The sequence below is a fragment of the Patagioenas fasciata genome, chromosome 2 (assembly GCF_037038585.1).
Source record: "Patagioenas fasciata isolate bPatFas1 chromosome 2, bPatFas1.hap1, whole genome shotgun sequence".
In the NCBI taxonomy this organism is placed as follows: Eukaryota; Metazoa; Chordata; class Aves; order Columbiformes; family Columbidae; genus Patagioenas; species Patagioenas fasciata.
The window spans coordinates 95,466,634-95,487,165 of record NC_092521.1 but is presented as its reverse complement, the minus strand read 5'-3'; the positions used below and the strand labels follow the sequence as shown (position 1 = coordinate 95,487,165).

General features: G+C 44.3%; 1 protein-coding gene across 11 annotated transcripts in view; it reads right to left on the bottom strand.

The window, feature by feature from the left end:
- The window catches only part of ATXN1 (ataxin 1), a 218,767-nt gene that overhangs the window by 14,938 nt on the left and 183,297 nt on the right, over positions 1-20,532 (bottom strand). Inside the window, exon 1 of one of the 11 annotated variants that reach the window (XM_071804592.1) lies at positions 3,117-3,135. The exons of the other annotated variants lie outside the window; for them this stretch is intronic. The gene's annotated coding sequence lies outside the window, so the exon portion shown is untranslated. Of the gene's footprint in view, positions 1-3,116; positions 3,136-20,532 lie in introns of those variants that run through there. 11 annotated transcript variants of the gene reach the window in all.

Here is a 20,532-nt window from a genome sequence, read left to right as displayed (position 1 = left end):
GTCACAAGCCAACCCCATAGCAGGGCTGTGTTGGAGGACTTTGGCCGTCCCACCACCCTCCCAGCCCACCCCGTGGGCAGCACTCTCGTTCCTCAGCACAGAAATCCCCTGCCTCGCAGTGCCAAAGCTGGGTGCTCAAATATCATGAGTCAGGCCCTGCTTCTTGCTCTTGAAACACACGATACTGGTTTCAAAATCGAAGATTTCTTAAAGTGATAACGGCAGAAGTTGTTTGCTTTTTCACTATTTTTACTTTTAACTTGACCTTCTGCTGTGTGAGGCCTTTCAGGCTCGAGGTCTCTAGCTTTTCTCTGTGACCCACAAAACCAGAAGCTTACTATTTTAGCCAAAAGTGGAATTTCCCATCTCATCATTTGACACCAAGAACTGCAGTTTTGTGAAACAGCATCAGATATCTAGAGACTAGTGATAAAAATGCAAGAGCTAACAAGGCTGATCACCGTGAAATTTCTTTGAGGGTGAAGAGCTGGAGCCCAGAGCCCTCTGCCCCTACGGAGGATGGGGGAGAAGGATTTAGCCACAAAGCAAGGGCCTGAGCCCTGGGGCAAAGCCATGTGAGTATGCACAACTTGATGCATGCACAGCAGAAAGTGCACCCCAGCTGACCCTACGAGAAGCACCTCTATCTGCAGCCGCAGAGGAAAGAACTGGGGCTGCTTGGGCCTGAGGTTTCATCTCAGGCTGACCACGACCTGGATGGTCCAGCAGGCAGAGCTGATCCAGGCGTGACACTAGAGGACATTCCAGCAGCTCAACACTTTACCACCACGCCATGTTGAAGCCTTTACAGCCTGACAGAGGTCTGCCAAGCCCCTCCAAAACCCTGATCCTGAAGCCTCGGAGGCGGCTGTGCCAGGAGCAGGAGGACCACCAAGTCACGATGTTTGGGAAGGCAGTGTCCCCCACCACCCTCCCCCAGCACCTCCGGGGGCTGCGGAAGCTGTGGAGCCAACACACACATTTTGAAGTGCTCCTTCAACCCCACTGACACCAGGATGGGAAGGTGGATCCCACGGACATGGGTCTGCAAGTGGCTGGGTGCAGCACCTCACCTTTTATCTCTTGCACTGTGCCAACTGCTGCCAGTGCAGGACAGCTGGTTTACAGGACCAGCTTGTCTGACAGAGCACAGCAATATCCTTTCCTCTTACACCCGTCCCCTAGAGGCGCTTCAGCAGCTTAAATGAGTGAATAGAGTTCATTTATAAACAAGTCTAATACCGAAATTACTTTGTTGATGTTTTTCATTTATCTAAAATGTGCCCAGCTACAATGGGAGCTGCCTACACAATTTTCCATTGAAAATTTCACATGAGTGACTATAAGCGTAGCAACACCCACTCGCCGCTCATTTTAACTTGTGACAGAAACTGTCATGCCTGTATGAACACATTTGCACCACAGATATGTCACACAGGTCTCCTTCCATGTGTCTGAAAATGCTCGCTAACGTTCTCTACTTCTTCAGCAAAGCAAATTAGACGCGTGGCTTTGCTGCCAGGAGACATGAATAAGACCCCCACGAAAAATTACAGGAACCGGGGGCGTTTCACCCCTTTGAAGATCCAGCCAGTACCACCACGAAGCAGCAGCCAACTTGGAGCAGCCATTTTACAGATAAGCACAGGCACTTACAGGGAGGAATGTACCTTTAAGCCCTTAAGATAAGAGGACGGTGTGAGAGCACGACTTTAGGGGCAGATTTGGAAAGGTCAGCTGCACGCTCAACGCCTTTCCTTGGAAGTCCTCCCTGCAGACTGCTGCTTTGGTAGATTCCACGTGCTAACAAATTAGGCTATAATTAGTTCATCTGTAAAGTGCGAAACATGAACTGATATTAAATGCCCCTTGAAATGGATTCCAACACCTCGCATTCTCCCAGGCTTCATTCAGCAAAGCTTTAACTTGAAGCAATTTTGCACAAGGCCTTGGTCATAGCCCCAGCACACACTCCGTGCCTCGCCTAATCAGGATCACTGACCGTCACCACTGACAAAACCGAAACGCCAGCAGCTCATCCCAGCCTCAAGGCACACAGCACACTTCCCCAGCACTGCAGAAGGCTGAGAGTGGGTTCAACATCCCCCCCCCAAGCCACCTTTCTGGTTTTTCTTTCTCTAATTCATTCATCTTTTTTCTTCTTCATTCAGGGTCAGCTATGTTTGGGTGTGCCCTGCAGACCTCCCCACTCATCCTGTGCAGACCCTCAAACCAGCAGTCTGAGCACGGGCAACGTCACAGGGCGTCAGTGCATGTATGAATGCACGTGGGCAAAATAAAACCCCATGCCAGACAAACTCTTCTGCACCTTCTCTCCCTATAAAATGCTGGTCCTGGCACTGCAGCCCACAAAACCAAGTTACTAGTTACTCTTCTGGACTCAGCTTTGCAGGGAGCCTCTCTCCTGCTCCACAGGGAGCGTGGCAGGCAGATAAAATGGGCAGAGAGAGCCAAATCCATCACCAGCGTCACTTGACTGAGGCCACCGCAGTGAGGGCTAGATTGCCCCGACTGCTCTATCTGACAAGACAAGGCAAAAAACAATTAAAAGAAAAAGAAATAATGCAGTTTTATAACAACATAGCAGGCTCCACAGTCACAGGCTGCAGTTGCAATTAAAAAACCCACCCATTCCAACTAAGAATGCAAATCATCAGTGTTGCTCTCAAGCAGGGAACGTTGACAAATGAAGGCGGTGTGCTAACAGGCAGTGCCAGAACTCTTAATTTAAGTACGTGAGAAACAAAGGTATGTACCATCCAGGACTCCCAGAAAGAACTCGCTTTAAACAGCAATCAGAAAGAACTGGAAGGGTTTAAAAATTACTTTTCTTACTAAAAAAAAAAGGTACATGAAAACCTTATGCTCCCCTTCTCCCAGACAACTGAAGAAGGCACGAGAAAATAAAAATCACACAGCTCCCATAAAGGTTATCTAGATAGGAGTTTTGAACTCAGGAACTAAAAACATTCCTCCATTGGACACGTGGGTCCAGTGAATCAGAGCTTGGATATCCAAATGGATCTTTCGTAAAACCCACTGAGCCACGAACATGCTTTCTCACCGCTGCAAGCACTTCTGTGAAAGCATCTTACCCATCTGCCACTGGAAATCCATGGCGCAGAGACAAGTGACTCCCGGACACCAGTGAAATGGACAAAAGGATGACAAGCTACCTGCAGCTGGTTTCAGGAGAAAAGACGAGTAATTATTGCAGCCCTCTCCTGTGGCTCATATGGAGCGCAGCATGGAGCTGTAAAGCGTTATGCAAGTCTAATGTGCTGCCAGATCTCTTAGAGCAGGCAGCAGCCAAGTCGCTCCCTCCCACCATTGGCTCAGCTTCATTAACTTAATCAGGTATTCATTCATTCATTCACTCACTCATTCAAGAAAAAAAAATTACACTAAGCCTGGCAAATAGCCAGCGCCGTGTATGCAAGGAGCATGCTCACATCAGCCACCGGGGCTGGCAGAAAAGGGTGATCTAACATCCCTCACGCTTTGAGAGGGGCATTAGTTCTGCAGGCAGCCCAGGAGGCACACGTACCTTTGCCACGGCCTCCCCAAAAGCACGGAGGGCTCAGGAGCTGCGGTGGGGTGAGACACCAGCTCTGGAGACCATGGAATTGAGAGCAGCCTTGTAAGTAAGTGCAGCCAGCAAGCAGCGGAGTAGAGTACTCCCCCAGAGCAATGAACTAATTAATTAATTTGATTATTTAGGGGGAAAAAAGGAATTGTGGCAGGATCAACTCAACTCGTTTTGCTGCAAGGTTCCCACCCTTTCTTTCGCACATACCACATACGTTGCAGAGCTTAATCCAGACAGAAGGGAACAAAGCAGAACAGAAAGAAAATAAAAGAAAAAAATAAAAGAGGGGAAGCATCACACAACCAGTGTTAAGAGCAAATGGTAATGGAATTCTCTGACTGACCCCCGTATCTGTAAACACAAGACCTCCCACAGGCCTGTAGCATTCAAGCATCAAATAAAGAGTCCTCTCCCTTGCACAGCTCTTGCACTTGTTTTTCTTATTCTTTACATGTAAGTTTGCAAAGAATGCTATTTCTTCCCTCTAGCTGTCATCAAAATGACTTTCACTGCATTTTTTTTCCAGCAAGCTACAAGAAAGCTGCTTTGTGACTACTCCAAAAAGCAGGCCTTGAGAGCCAGCTCTGACTTTCCTGTGAAGAGTTGCAGGTTGGGCATTTCAGACAGGGAGAGGTGTTACATTTCCCACAGCGGATCTGAGCAACAGCGTGAAAGCCATCAGCATCTCTTCACCTCATCCTGCCCTCTGCGAAAAAATACAGGGTGGCAGGTTACTCTGAGAAAGTCCATTAAAGTAACATGGAAATACAAAGCACTGTGACTCCTGTGAAATAGGTTTTATGGTTAAATTATGAAAATGATACACCCTGGTGCAAATGCTCAGCCACAGAGCTGGCTGACATGCCCCAAGAGCATCCGCACTTCCCGCCTTCCTCCAGTGATGCAAATCAGAACTCACAACCTTCCATCTTCTGTATTCATAGACAGCGCATGTTCCCTGCAGGAACTCCAACCACTTCTTCTCTAGCTACGCTCCATGTCACTACTCAGATAAAAAAATAACCAAAACAGACCTTTGAAGGCCACTGCCACAAACCATGATATAAATGGCAAATTAGACAAAGACTGTCAAAAAGGGCTATTACTGTAAGGCTAACATTTAGCTAAAAGCCTGCAGTTCGGATGCACTTAGAAAAAGTATATGAAAGTCCCTAAACCAACACCTGTGACTCTCGACCCTGACTCTCCCTCTGACCATACCACAGAAGCCCACAGTTAATTCCTGGATCCCTTACTGAATTTTTGTGTAGGTGTATGTACTGAAAAACCCCCAAGTACCTAGTAGAAAAGCAGACACACAGCTTCTGTGGAACCGGCTGTCAATACATATTAAGGGCTACAAGCAAATGTTAGGTATTGCAGCTTATCAGCAAGTGAAGTAGGGCTGAACATCGCCTCTTCAACTGCTACATGACAGCGTGTAGGATTTGCTGACTGGAAGACAAAAACTACTCAAGATGCTTTTACTGCATTAAAAGAATTAAAGAAGATAAAGAGATGAAAAGGTGTCTGAAGGTGACATGTTTCCTAGTTCTTGACCTTCGGCACTCAAGCAGCCTCAAAGTGCTCTACACTCAAGTCAGCCTCCTTCACCAGAAGGTCAGTCTTGAGCTAAGGGCCTTTAAATTATCCAAGCGCTTAGGCACTATGTCTCTTCCATTACCTCTGTCTCCATCCCTAACCTTTCTCTAAATGGCATCTGAAGCTTAAAGCTTTCTCTTCATTGCTTCACCTCCATTCTCTTGCGTCCCAGACAGAACTACTTCATTGAAGACACAATGTAAATCCCCTCCCCTGCCCATGTCACCAGTCTCAGCTTCCTCTCTCCTGCTTAAACAGCTGCCCAAGCCTTCCTCACAGCAGCAACCTTCCTTCCTTGCATCAGGGCAACAAACCTCTATGAGATTCCACCTTCTGAGCCTTTTAGTCCATACACAGAAGCACACAGCGAGGTATGATTTCTGACACAAGAAGTGCTACATGAGTTTTAAAGCAAGCTATCAGAAGAAAGACTGGAACATAATGGAACGGGAGAAGAAAACCAGCCCAGGGACACTATGAGTATTTTATTCCAAATGATCTGAACTTGGGCAGAGGTTTCAGTTTGGTCTAGATAAATAAAAGGGATGTGGTTTGAGCAATTCTGGTTCTTTATATGAATCATATCAGTTCTCCTTCTGAAAGAATCATTAGAAGAATGTGGGGTTTCATGATTCAAGGTAGGAGAATGAGAAGGCAATATTTCAGCACTGTGAAACGAGGCTTGCGTGTCTAACCGCACCGCCAGCTCAGAGTTCACTTCTCACAAGTGTCAAGTATATTTTCCCTTCTGTATCTCTGCAAGCCCTAGTTCTGTCTGTTGTCATCACTCATGGGATTTACCTAATCCCTGAAACGGCAGAAAAAAAATCATCTTTTTTGCTGGAGAAACAGAATCATGTCTCGAGCTCACATTGAAAAATTCAAATTGTTCATATTGTTCATTTTATCTCCATTCATCCACTCAGTGTTGACAGTATAAATACAAATGATGCCCATAACAAAATGCTGAACTGCAGTCCAATGCATTCAGTGGTATTTCTTAAGAGATTTCCACATGCTCTTGCTATTTCTCTGCTTACATTCCCCACACTTCAGCATATTCAAGCAGCTGCCTGTTTATACAAACACAGCCTGAAACAGAAATGTTGATTCCCTTCTTCATCAAAGCTGGTGGCTTTAGCTGTATCCACTGGTCTCAACTGGAAAGTGGGGCAGAGGCAACCAAAAGCTAGCAGTTCATTTGAAATCCGTTATCTCACGATTCAGCTACAAAGGGGGACTTCACAACTGTCTAAGCACAGAATTTCACCTTTCAGGAGTTTTATTTTGAACACTAGTAGACTGCAATGTTGACCTTTTAAATTCATTATATCAAATTATCCACGGCAGGTACAAGTTGCTGTACAGCTCCTTTCCTACACAAATACATGATGGTGCAGTTCCAGATTTTATCGGCACTCCTTGGACCCACGGGCGCAAATGTAGCTCCTGACTGTGCATCCCCTACTGACAAAGCTCTCCCACCAGCTAGGGCAGCCTCTTGCACAGTGCCCAGCGAATCTGCGTTAGCCCTTCCGTCATGACAGACACATCCAAACGCAGTTTGCCAATGCGGTTCAGCAGGTACTACCTACAGGGCTTTGAAGTGCTCCCTCCAGACTGGGGCTAAAGCAAGACCTAGTGCGAAAGCTTGTTCTCTAACGATACCTCGCTAATGACAGGATTTCAGTTTCCATGTCAGTTAAGGACCATTCAGAAGCACCATAACTAAATCAGGGGGAGCGAAAGACGTTCAGTCAGGGGTCTGAGTGCTCAAAACCTTTGTGTGTTCCTCTTCAAACTGGCGTTTAAGTGCTGTTCTCCCAGAGAAGAAAATAGTCAGAATAGGCTTAAATTCTCATATTGCAAAGCAGAACCCAATGGGGAGATTTTGCTGGGAGAAGAAAGTTCCTTAAAGCAGAACAGAAAGAAAATAAAAGAAAAAAATAAAAGAGGGGAAACTGCCTCATCTCACCAAGATGTCTGTCCAACCAGGATAAGCAAGGAACAGATACGATAAGCAAGGATAGACACGATGTATCCCAGTGCCCCGCAGCTACCCCCAAGGCTACAGAGACATCAGCATCACGGAATCACTTAGGTTGGAAAAGACCTTTCAGATCACTGTGAACCTAACACTATCAAGTCCACCGCTAAGTCACGTCCCGAAGTGTCACAGCTATCCATCTTTTAAATACCTCCAGAGATGGTGACTCCACCACTTCCCTGGGCAGCCTGTTCTAATACCTGACAACACTTCCCATGAATAAATTTTTCCTAATATCCAATCTATTCCTCCCCTGGTGCAAGTTGAGCCCATTTCCTCTTGTCCTATCACTTGCTACTTGGGAGAAGACGCCAACACCCTCGATACTACAACCTCCTTTCACGTAGCTGTAGACAGTGATCAGATCTCGCCTCAGCCTCCTTTTCTCCAGGCTGAACAGCCCCAGTTCCCTCAGCTGCTCCTCATCAGACTTGTGCTCCAGGCCCCTCACCAGCTTCGTCACTCTTCTTTGGACACGCTCCAGCACCTCAATGTCTTTTCTGAGGTGAGGGGCCCAAAACTGAGCACAGGACTTGAGGTGCAGCCTCACCAGTGCCAAGTACAGTAGAATGATCACTTCCCTAGTCCTGGTGGTCACACTATTCCTGATACAAGCCAGGATACTGCTGGCCAACTGGATTTGACTCCATTCACCAGAACTCTTTGGGCCCGGCCATCCAGACAGTTCTTTCTCCATCACAGTGTACACCCATCCAGGCCATGAGCTGCCAGTTTCTCCAGGAGAATGCTATGGGATACAGTGTCAAACGCCTTACTGAAGTCTAAGTACACAACAATCCACAGTCTTTCCCTCATCCACTAAGTGGGTCACCTTGTCATAGAAGGAGATCGAGTCAGTCAAGCAGGAACTGCCTTTCATAAACTCATGTTGACTGGGCCTGACCACCTGGTTGTCCTGTATGTGCTGTGTGATGGCACTTATGATCATCTGCTCCATATCCTGACCCAGCACCAAGGTCAGACTGACAAGCCCATAGTTCCCTGGATCTTCCTTCCAACCCTTCTTGTAGACAGGTGTCACATTTGCTAACCTCCAGTCAACTAGAACCTCCTCGGTCAGCCAGGACTGCTGATAAATGATGGAAAGTGGCTTGGTGAGCATCTCCACCAGCTCCATTAGTACCCTTGGGTGGATTCCATCTGGTCCCATACACTTACACGTGTCTATGTGGTGTAGCAGGTTGCTAACCATTTCCCCTTGGGTTATGTGGGCTCTATTTTGCTCCCTGTCCCTGCCTTCCAGCTCACGGGGCTGTGCACCCACAGAACAACTGGTTTTACTATTAAAGACTGAGGCAAGAAGGCACCAAGTACCTCAGCCTTTCCCTCATCCTTTTTTCACTGCTTCCCCCTGCATCCAGTAAAGGATGGAGATTCTCCTTAGCCCTCCTTTTGTTGCTAATCACCCACCACCGCCATTCTTACAGCGAAAAAGAAAACTTTATTTTTTTTCCCCCAGTTTTATTTACACTCATTTAGTCCTGGATGGAGCGATTTTCCAGCATACGATCTGTTTACCACTCTCTCTGCCTACTCTGATTTTTTCTTATGAATGCATAATGATTTTATGTCTGTTAATCTGCTTTGGTTTCCTTTTTATATGTGTTTTTTGACTTGCAGGCTCCGTATGGTAGATATGGAATATAATGTTGGTTCTTCTGTCTTTTGTTCTCCTTGTATTTATGAATGAATGTTAAATTTTCTTAGAAATGTGAAATAGCTACTGCAATAGATGATAGATAATCTCTTTGGTACAACAGACATGTTAGAAAAACATGGAATAACCATGACATCACACAGCTAGGGTGACTAAAACAACATAATCGTTCACAACTTATTCAGCTCCTGAGGTGGAAAAACATCAGTAATGCTCCACTATAAGGCTAGTGCAAATAAAACTGAGATAAGCTACACAGTCATTGTTGCCCTTGGGTCAAAATTAAGTAAGAACTAATGGTTTCTAATAGAAGTTGCAGGAATTTTTCAAGGAAAATTTACATTAGAAAATGCTTGTTTTCAAACCTGAATCTGGTCAAGTGGAAACTGTTGGAATACATCTATGGATGGCGAAAACTGCAGAAATTTCTTTGCAAGTATTTTCCCAGTAGTATTAAAAAAAAAAATCCATTTTCTGGGCTGAAAACAAAGGTTTGCTTTAAACATTTAATGAAGATGTAATTAAAAAATGCTATAATGCAAATGAAATTTGGTTCGAAATGAAACTATCTTCTAGTTAGAATAAAGAGCTATAGGCTTTGTTGTACCGTTTTAGAAAACATTTTTACCTATTATCTAATTTTAATTGTATCTCAATTTTTCAAGTTTTCTTCCCATTACAGCATGAGGCTTTTTTTGAGATCTTTGAAATTCTCAGGGACAGAAATATAATTTCCTCCCAGCTCTGATTTCTAATTAGATTTAAATCTTTCCTAGATGGGGTAAGACCTACCCAAGCATTCTGAAACATTGCCAGGTTGATTACCCATGTATATTAAAATTCACATCTTTGCTCTTGGCTGGCAAAAACCATGCACCGGAAAAAGAGTCTTTCTTCTTCTGTGATGGCATCATTCAAACTCACTCCCCAAGACTCCAATTCTGCCTGCAAAATCTTTCCTTTCGGCTCAGGTTGCTGCTGAAACAGTGTACTATCTTTTCTGATGTACAGCTGAGCTGAGATGACAGCTACCGCACTGGTTTAATGAGAGGGAAAAGTAGAAAGAGAGGGAAGGGAACCGCTGGCCTGTCTGGTGAGCTGGGGTTGAAGGACCTGCAGCATCTCAGCAGAAGCCATAGCGTTGGTCCATCCCGTTCAGTGGGGAAGGAGGGAGAGAAAACACATCTCCAACACATACATTGCCTGAGCTGTTACTGAACACTGCTGGCATGGCTAACAGAAGTGGTACTGCAACATTTCCTGGTGGTCGGGGTGAGGCTACTTTGGCTTTTTGATGTTTAGAGAGGTGGGTTAGCGAGGAGAACATCTGACAGTCCAAACTGCATTTCTTACATGGACTGTATTGCTATGGCTTTATCAGCGAAACCTTGTACAATTTCAGTTCACTAGTGGGCTGCTGGCAAGGATGGGAATATGCTTGTTATATCTATCCACAGAAAATGTTGGCAGACTCTCAAAAATGATAGATTCTAGCAGGTGATTCTGACAGCTATGCTCTGTGACACCACTCAGCACAACTGTGCTGAACCCACTCTAGTGAGGAGCTACAAAGGTGGGGAGTAACAAAACCAGTGACTCAGCTGTATCACCCAGGTCAGGATCCTGACCAGCACCCTAAAAGTGTTGTAAGCTGCAGCACAGCTGCACTACGCACCAGCACATAATGTTTCTTCCATTCAGCTGCACTGCCTACATCCATCAAAACCCTGTATCTGTCACAGATAAACTATGAGCTGACAGAAAACCAACAAAAAACCACCTGCGTACCACCTACTGCACACACCTAATGCTCCAATTAGACTAGGTGACTCTTTGCACAGCTTACTTCGTTTACAGAAACATTTCCAGTGGAAGATGCAGACAGGTCAGCCCTGGGATCACCAATAGCAGCTGATTCTTTCTCCACACAGAGTGTCAAGCAAATCAACAGAGACGAGCTCCTGCTCACATCAAAATCTCAAAGATGTGGATGACTACCCTGGTTAATTAAAAGACACAGGATCAGACTAGAGGAAAATTGTCGCTGAGCAGCTTAGACTCAAAATCAAGCTGGTCTGACAAGAAATAGCAGCTTTTCCAATTTTCAGTCTGTGGTCAAGTACTTTTTCTACAGTTCTGGTCTAAAATAATTTCCCCCCACACTCTGTTCTTTTCTGAACTACTGTTTTAGCATTTTTCTTCATTATTTTCCTAATTTCTGTCTTTCTTGCTTGCTCTTAAATGTTAGTTTCTGTCCTTGCTTCAATATCAGTTAAAATGCCACTTATCACTAACAGTGTGAGACTGAGTCAGAATTGAGACTGTGCACTCACTCATTTCTGACTCTAGGAAAAATTACTAAAAGCCAAAAGAAGTACTGTGGATAACGTTCCCTCTCACTGATGCCCAGAACAGCAGAACTGCACTAGTACAGTCTTTCATTGAAAAAGTACACAATAGCTATGAAGTGTTTGTTGTGTCACTCTTTATAAAAGACTCTTGCTCTGTCCTGTCTGTTTTGACCCCTTAAGTCTATGGAAAACACAGTGAGAAGGTTGGCAGGCTTGTATGAGCAATCATTCATATCTTCAATGTTTTCTTGAGGTTGATTAGTTTTGCATTACTCCCATTTTAACCACATAAACCAGTGGTGAAAGAGCCTTCCCCAGAGGGTTTTCTTGTACCATTGCATGGGAGGTTATTCTGTTCATGTTCGTTGCAGAGAATTCACACTTTACAGGCAGGTGAGTACAAAATTTCTGAAAAAACCTCAAACTGCTGATCTCAAACAGGGATTAAACAATGTTAAATATGCATGTGAATTAACATTTGGTTTGGATTTAATGGTATTAACTATCAGGCCTTCCTTATACCAGGAATTTATTAATAAGCCAAAGCATAGCGGTAGCACACAAGTGATGTGCCTATGAAAACAACTAAAAGAGCAAATCAGACTTTGGGAGATTTCCCTTGTAAAATGATAAGTCAAAGATTTCAGTAAGTGCAGGCCTAGTTTTGCCTCCATAACATCTCTAAAAAATCCAAGGACCTCAAGTTCAAAATTATTTGGGTATGTTCTTGTATCAACTGTTTCCAGACTTATTCAAAAGGACAACCTGAGCCAGTCTCCAAATCAAACCTGTGCCCTCCTTGCAGAGCAGTCTCTCTCTTCCTAGAAGCTCCACCAGCTCAAGCAATGCTGTGTGACCCCAAGCCTCTGCAGGCCATATATGCTCTTCCAAATACCCTTAACATGAGGGCAACTGAGAGCCTTGCAGTAAGAAATGAGATGGGTTGAAAGCAATTAAATGAGCAAAAACAAATTCCCTCCATGAAAAGAGGCCATATTTATGCAGTGGCAGTGGCTGCAGAACAGAGAAGACAAAGTCTGTCCGCCATCAGAAAAGAAAAAGCCAGTGATGAACAACAGTCTTTAAAAATCACAGTTTGGCAGTTACTGGAGTTTATCTAATTACCATCGCATTTAATATTATATGGCTTTAATAATTCTCTGTTATCATCAAGCTGCTAGCACTAAAAGAAAATGGGAAATTGGCTCTGATGCCTTACAGGGTAGATAATGGGAAGGAGAGGTTTGCCCTCTGGGTCCTCAGTTTGGAGTCAGCTCAGGTTGGCAGCTAAAGTCATTCCTGCTGGGCAGCCTCTCTGAAGTGAGCTGATGTTGTCAGGCTTGGTCCAGTTCCACATTCTGAGAATAAAAACCATCACCGCAGCAATGGGGGGTGCTGGAGGAAGGAACTCTTGAAAAAGCTTTGTCTCTTGCTTTTTGTTATCATGCATGCAGATCTTAGCATGGAACAAGGGTATTTATAGATGCATATTTACTCCAAAGCAAATCTCACCAACTTGCATGCACCTTATACTGGTTTAAAACTAGAATGACTTGCCCTGGAATAACAGGGGCATTTTTACCTCTGTGTAAACCTTGGTGTGGAGTGGCAAACCTAGAAACCAGAAGGACTGACAAGACTTCAGTAACAGTGATGGCTGAATGTGCATCTCAATATTATTACTGCTGTTGTTCTTAAAGTAGCTGAGCAATGCTCAACTTCAAGGCGCATCCTGGCTCAAGATGAATCTGGAATACCCCTAGCAGAAAAGTTTATAGTGGGTCTGTGTTGCCCAGCAGGTCACCTTAAATCCAGCTAAATGAATGGTTAAATCCAGTTCAATTAATACAGCTGCAGGTCAATAAAGAGCTGAAGAACTCTTTTTTTTAAGTTGGATGCTGTGAAGTCTAAGCTAACACCACATCACTTGGGACTGACCCTTCTCAGCAAAAGCTGCAGAACATTAACAGGGTAGAGCAGCTTGCACTGCAGCTGCTGTGCCTGCTCCATGGATTAATAGAGATTTGGTCCTCTGGGGCTGTTAGTCCCAAACCTTTTCAGGAGAAACAAAATCTCTGAGACAAAAGAAAAGAAAACCAGTACTGGAATTACAAATAAGTGTCTTTCTGACTTCCACATGAGACCTGAAGCATCTTCATTTACAATTTAATATTTTAGTAAGGACTGTGTTGGAAGAGACTGTGTAATGGGTTAATTTCCAGATGTCATTTATCTTTACTCACTGGGGATGACTTTCTCTAATTCACTTGAGGCTGCAACACTCACGGATTAATACATCATCCTCCAACTTGAGAAGATAAAAGCCTAACAAGCTCTAACCTGCTACACAGACTATATTTAAGTAGTACAGAGTAATGATAAGCATCTCCTGTAAAATGTGTTCTCTTCACACTTCCTGTGAAAACTGCTGAGTGAGCCAGCTGGTGAGATGGAGCTGACTGCCCTTGCTCGCAGCTCTGCCATCTACACACTGTGAAACCAGAGCTCCCCCTTCCCCAGTGTCCCGGCTGCCCACCAGTCTCTGCAGGTGAGGCCACTTTTTGTCACAGGCTGCTGGCACCTGCGGCTCTGCCTGCACCCCACAAGTGCCTCTCCCTCTCGCTTGGCAGGCAGGCAGGGAAAGACTGCTGGGGTGGGTCACCAGTTTGGTTTTCCTTAAACGTGCTCCATTTCCCGTGTTGGACTAAACATTTTGCAAACAAAATGAACACTGGGCGTCTCCCCAGAAGCACTTACAAAACACAAGGAATGACCGTAGCAGGCAGAATGGGGGCGATGCAGGAGCCAGGAGGAGTGGAGACCACGCAGTTGCACGCATCGTTTGCAGGGTCAGGATGCAAAATGAGTCACTTCTCCCTTCCTTCTTTTGCACGTGGGTGGTGGTAGATGGTGATAACCATACAACGACCTCACAGCATGGACACTCAGACCACTCTCCTGCATCAGGGAGCCAGAGGAGGTCTAGGCCAGTCCAACCACAGCCTTTTCAATTTGCATTGTCTCCTGGTGACCAGATGCTACCCCAGTGCTTTCCAGGACTGCTTTTAACATCACGAAGGTTTAACTGCAGCTAAGTACGACAACCTCTGGCTGGAGCTGCCCCTCCTGCCCAAGGCCTGAAGCCTTAGTGACCTAAACACAGCATCAGGATGTTAACCTAGCTCCTTAGCCTACGTGGGAACAACCTTGTATCTCCAGGAGATGATGATACTCAGCATCCTGCCGGCACCACCTTCATCAAGTCTTCTCCTTACTTTATCACTGCTTTACACACACTGATCACTCACATAACTCCCGAGGGGAACAGACGAACACGACGGCCCTCCATTTAGTTTGGAGAGAGAAACTCTGAGCAGAATTAACAGCCTGCCCTTCTGACATGCCGAGGAGTCCCTGGCTACAGCGGCGCTCCCCAGCCATCAGAACCTGGACATGTGCCACTGGGAACTGGAAGGGTAAACCATTACGGTTAAAAATTACAGTTATCTTCTACAGATGTAACACACATCCCACCACAAACTTCCTCATCTAATTAGTGCCGGAAAAGCAGTCATCCTCCCACCCACCTGGCCATTTTGATGGGCTGAACACATCAGCCATAAGACTGTTTCGAAACAGCCTCTTAGGATAAAAGGTCATTTATTTTGTTGTGTTAAAAGCTCCTGTGTTAAAAGGCCTTCACTAAGTCTGTCTATGTGGGAGCTGCAGAAGTCTCACTGTCATCTCTCAGGGATGTGCCTTCTTCGAGGGCAGCAAAGATCAAAGTCTGGTCTAGAAAAGACGAACTCACACTGGCCTTGCCCTGGGCCTCCAGGATTTAATGAAGTCCTCTCACCATGGTCGGCTGTGCATAACACACTCGTGTCTGCACTTCCCTCTGTCTCTCAAGAGTTAGGAGAGCACCAGCTCAGAAGCAAAACAATCAGATTAAGCCAGTTCTATCTTTTCCTGCTAATTCTACCTACATTTTATTTAGACTGTGCATTTGGATTCCTGAGGATATTTCTTCTCAGATCAGTATGACCTCAGGGTAGTTACCATTCAAAAACATCCCTGATAAGATACCATTAACCACCACTTTTTTTTTTTTTCCAAAACCACTTTACAGAGATGATGAATTCAGTTTTTCAGCAATGGCAGACGCATGATAAAACACTTGTTGCAATCATGAGCTAGTAGCATGGACTACCCTTAGCATTTTTTTATTTTTGTCTACATTTTAAAACATGAAGAGACGCAATAAGAAATTAATGAATGAAGGTATATGAATTAATGTGATGAAGAAGAAATCCTCATATTCTGCCATGTATCTATTTCCATTTTCTGATTTTAAATGAAGAACTACTGAGACAAACGGCTTTTTTACTGATTCTATAAATAGCTTTCTTCGAAGACAGAAGGAGATACCGGGCCACAAGTTTACAAACCTAGCATATTTTCCCTGCAACTTCATGCTGCACAGGTTTTGGCTTCCTTTTCTTGCTCTACCCATTTAGACTGCAAGCATTTGGTGAAGAGATGATACGGCACTCATTCTGCACAACACCTCCAGCAAAACAAAGTGAAGGCATTCTGGGTCAATTCATAAGTGCTCATACCACGACAGCGCATCTGGCCTCCCAAAGCTGCCTGTGGTGGGCAACAGCCAGTACGCCACAGAAAGACAAAAGCTCTGAAAAAAATAATGACAATGCTAGGCAGCCATAAACAGTGTAAAGCAACAGAAAAACAGAGTTCACCTGGCCTCTGCAGTTTTTACTCTTGACTGCTGACTTGCAATGCTGACATGAGTGGCAGCTGCACCAGCACACACCACTGAAGATCTGGGCATGAACACAATGGGGATGTGGTTTGCAACACGTCTATAACTCTTGCCAAGGAAAGGGAACTCATTCCTGCTTATAACCTTCTTTTTACATTTGCCATTTTTGGGGAATCACTTGCCTTGCCTCACTGAAAACGTAACACTTGTGAGCAGTGGGATGGAGACCCGAGTTCAGACTCTTTTTCCAGTATCCCTGTTGGTGGTCAAGAGCCGACACACAGTGGGAGACCAGAAGGTGCAGTCATCTCCCACTAGCGAGCTCCTATCCTTCTCAGGGTTGTGCAGCTTCATGCGATTTAGAAAGAGGGATGAAATCCTGGCCCCGGAGGAACAAAAGGTAAAACCCCTATGAAATTTGTCATGTTAAAGATTTTGCCAAATCCCATCTGGTCTACTGCTGTCAATATTGTTATGCAAATGAGAGTTGTGCAATGATACCTGGCAGGTTTCACCCCCCAAAAAAAGCTTTGTTAGGCACTGCATTAAGACACTGCTGGGCCACTAACATGGTTCTCCAGAAGACTGTACCAGTTTTCCCCATAAACTACATCTCTCTGTCTTATGATCAGGATGCCATTTGTGTTGGTCTTGGGAATAAAATAACAGATGGAAACCCAGTGTCCAACAGAAGACTGCATGGAACATGATACCTTCTAGAGAGCATCTTAGATTTCTGTACGGGAAACAGCTGTACGAAGAGGAAAATCTGGGCTTTAATAGCACATGCAGGGGACAATAATTTCTATGCAGTTATGAAACTGTTCAAAACATGGTTATATCCCTGTTTCTTAGCACTGGCTATGCTTGTTCCATGTAGATGCATAATGCACAACTATTTAAGCTTTGGTGGAAAAGCAAACACAATTTTGCACAGCCGTATCACCTCTTAAACGGCTCCACCATGTCCTTTTTTTTTAACAGCCCTAAGGAAAACTCTTAGGAATTTTTCTAGGGGAGTTTGCTGGGAGTCAGGTAGATTCATATAATAAAAATGCAGTTTGTCCTCAAAACTTGTATAAACAAACCTATAAAAGTAAACAGCAACCCTCAGAGTCTAAACAGAATGATTCTGATTTTAATTTTGAGATCTTTTCCTTCTCTACTAATGATTTTTTTTTTCCCTGCTGGTGCCCAAACACAATGTTTCTAGTATAGATCCAGTCACTGGGTTTCTGTGTGCACAAAAGAGCTGCCTGAGTGACTTTAACTCATTTGAGTAGAGATCAAAGCTGGTGTCTCTCTAGGTTGGGACCCAGCAAACCACTTGAGTGCCCATTCACTCAAAACCATGGGGAACCAGAGTGCATGAAGTCCTGTCACTGAGGATATTTAGTGACTTAGCTCAAAGGGCAGGATTAAGTTCTCTGCTGAACTGGACCACTGGGACTCCAGACCTGCCACGGTGCCTGGCAGGGGTATCTAAGGGAGGGCAGAGGCAAAAATCTGACTTAAGTAGATGTAGACTGTGAATCCACTGCGTTGCACAGTGAGTAGGTTCAATGCAATGCAGTGTTTATTGCTCTATGTAACTGGTCTTCATACAACCACAAGCAACTTCATACAAGCTTGAGCACAAGTTACATGCGATGTGCATTAGTGCAACAGCAAAGTGACAGACCTGTTCCCTGGGAAGCAAGAGAAATTTTGACTGATGCATGTTGTAAACTTGCTGGAAAGAGTACACGTTGGTTAGTTTTTTTAAGTGAACAAACATACGCAACAAATAACGTCTTTTCCATAGCACTACTTCATGTGATGCAGTACCGCAGATCGGGTTTCCAGAGAAAACCAAACTTTACAGTGAAAGGGCAGAAATGAACAAAAATGTTTACAGAAACTTGACAGCTCTAGGGGGTAGTTTTTGCTTCATTTGCTGGTATTTGCTATTTATATTTATCTGGTGACGCATGTGTTGTTTTTTAAAAATTTAATCCCTGCACTTAAAATACTTTCACTTTGGGAGGAATGGCTTAGTGGTTAGCCTCTGGACTCTCAGACCCTCTTTCCAACTCTCCATTTGCTCTTCAGGTAACAATACGGACATGTATCTTTAACCATACGGAACTTATCCCAAATTTTAACAGCATAACCTCATCACATCCCAGAGGAGTGAGACCTCTTCCTATTACTTCCACTTCATAGATGGGAACAAACACGTTGAGTTCTTTAGGAGATGCTGCGAACTGGCACTGGCAGCAGGTTGCATTAAAAGGTCATGTTGAAACTGTGGTGTTGAGGAAAAGGCACTTAACCCCTTCGAAACACCAGTAAAATGGACTGAGGGGAGATCAGGGAGGTGGGCTGTGGACAACTGGAAGCTGCTGCCAATTCAGTTACCAGCACTGAATTTCAGTCAATACCCTCATCGCTACTCTAATTTAATGTTCTTGCAAGCTTTTCAGCGCAGTAGCATGAGCCATACAGAAAAAAAAAAAACAAAACAAAAACCAACCAACCAACAACAACCACCAAATCACACCTTCATGCAAAGTAACCAAGTTACATCCATCATCAAAAATCATCATTTATTTTTTTAAAAAAGCATGCCTTTGCACATCATTTAATGTCATTATTCATTTGACTTGAAGAGGGAAGCAAGGTATTTTAAGCCCCTAAAACTGAAAAATAATTGCTGATTTTCTGTCTTCTCATAATAATATGGATGATGTCACTGAAAACTGAGTAGGAAACTCTAGCAGTTTCTGATTGACTCAGTACTTTCAGGGCAAAGCCATCTTTCAGATTCATTAATGACAGATTTTACTCCTGAACCTTGTCCCCTGATGTTTGCGAAATGACCCCGATCGCATGGGTTATCTCCCCAGTCCTGGCAAATCATCCCAGCTCCAGTTTGCTTTAACACTGCGTTTCTCTCATCTTCCACTTCAGTCGCGTTGTCCTCACATGACCCCGAAGAGCAACCAAGGAATTAAGAGGGATTCTTGGGGAGAGCAGAGATAAAACAGGAGGATAAAGGCAAGAAACTATTTGTCTGCAATCCTGTTAGTGAAGAACATGCTTTACGATGTTACCTTGTGGGGAATGTGCCCTGTCCAATAGTAAAATATCCTCTATGTAGCTGCTCTGTAAAATCCCAAAGCATAAAACACTTCTTTGAAGCCAAATTAATGATCCACAGCACATTGGAAAGCATTTCTTCTGACATTTCCATAGACGTAACATTCTTTCACCCTTCTGCCTTCCAGCAGAGCCTCAGGAACACACTTGCTCAGATTGATAAAACTTGGGAACAGAAAACACCGGCAGTGATTGCCACAATGGGAACTACAATGAGGAATACAGGGTGTATATTGTGCACACAGGCATTCTTTTTAAGGAACTCCAGGCTGAGATATAAAGGAGGTATTTTGTGCCCATTCTAATATGAATTACGAATAGAAATGACAAAGAATGCAATTATCTTAATCTGGTTTCTTAATGCTTCCTCTTGGTTTTATCTGGTCAGTGTTCCTTTTGTTTAGCAGTAAAGTTTCAATTTTTATAGTTTGGTCTGTGAAGAGCTTAAAAGATGGCCTGCAATTAGAAACTGCCAAACAACTTCTGCAGGACCTGGATGACTACCTTGAAACAATGGAAATTTTTTTAAGTCAAGCCTTGCCCCTCCCAGTAAAACAAAATCAATGAAAACCAAACCAGGAAGGCTAAAGAATAAGAGATAACATAACAGAGCCTATTCAGGGATCTGAGGAGGTACAAAAAGCTCTTAGCCCTTCAGCAGAAGCCCCTAATTACCAGTGTAGGCGTGGGCCCCATTGGCAATTTGGAGACCATTCCCCCCCAAGCCTGTTGCCTGCCATTCACTGGCCAGGCCCTTCCCTCCAGGTCTGTGCACACCTGCAAGGACCAGAGTGCCACCGATGGCAGTGCCAACAGGATCACCATTAATGTCCATGTAAAATTCTCCAAAACTCTTCATGCATTAGCAGGTGGAGCGCACCAAACAACTTTCACTCACTTTCTTCACATCTTACCTGGCCCAGTATCCCAAATAGTGAGAATTTCAGATATTGCTGTCCTGTGGGAAGGAATTGGTTGCACAGCCTGTTCTTACTTTCCTACCTACCTACTTACAACTGCTTTGGTCCCTGGAGGTGATTGCATCCGGGAGGCATGTATGAGGTTCCTCCTCAGTTATCGTGTTTCAGATAGAAAGGGCTTTCCAATTTACAGCTACTGTTTCTCTAAGGTGCCCAGATTAAACAGCTAGGATGTTGCTTCTTTTCTCTAAGGTCAACCCATAGCAGTTTCTCTAGAGGGTAAAGCACGGTGGCTCTAGGCTCTGCTCTGCAAAAGGAAATCCATGAAAGATCACATATGTGAAATCTGTGTCTAAAAGTATCTGAGACCCAAGGGATACTATAATGCCCTAATGCCACT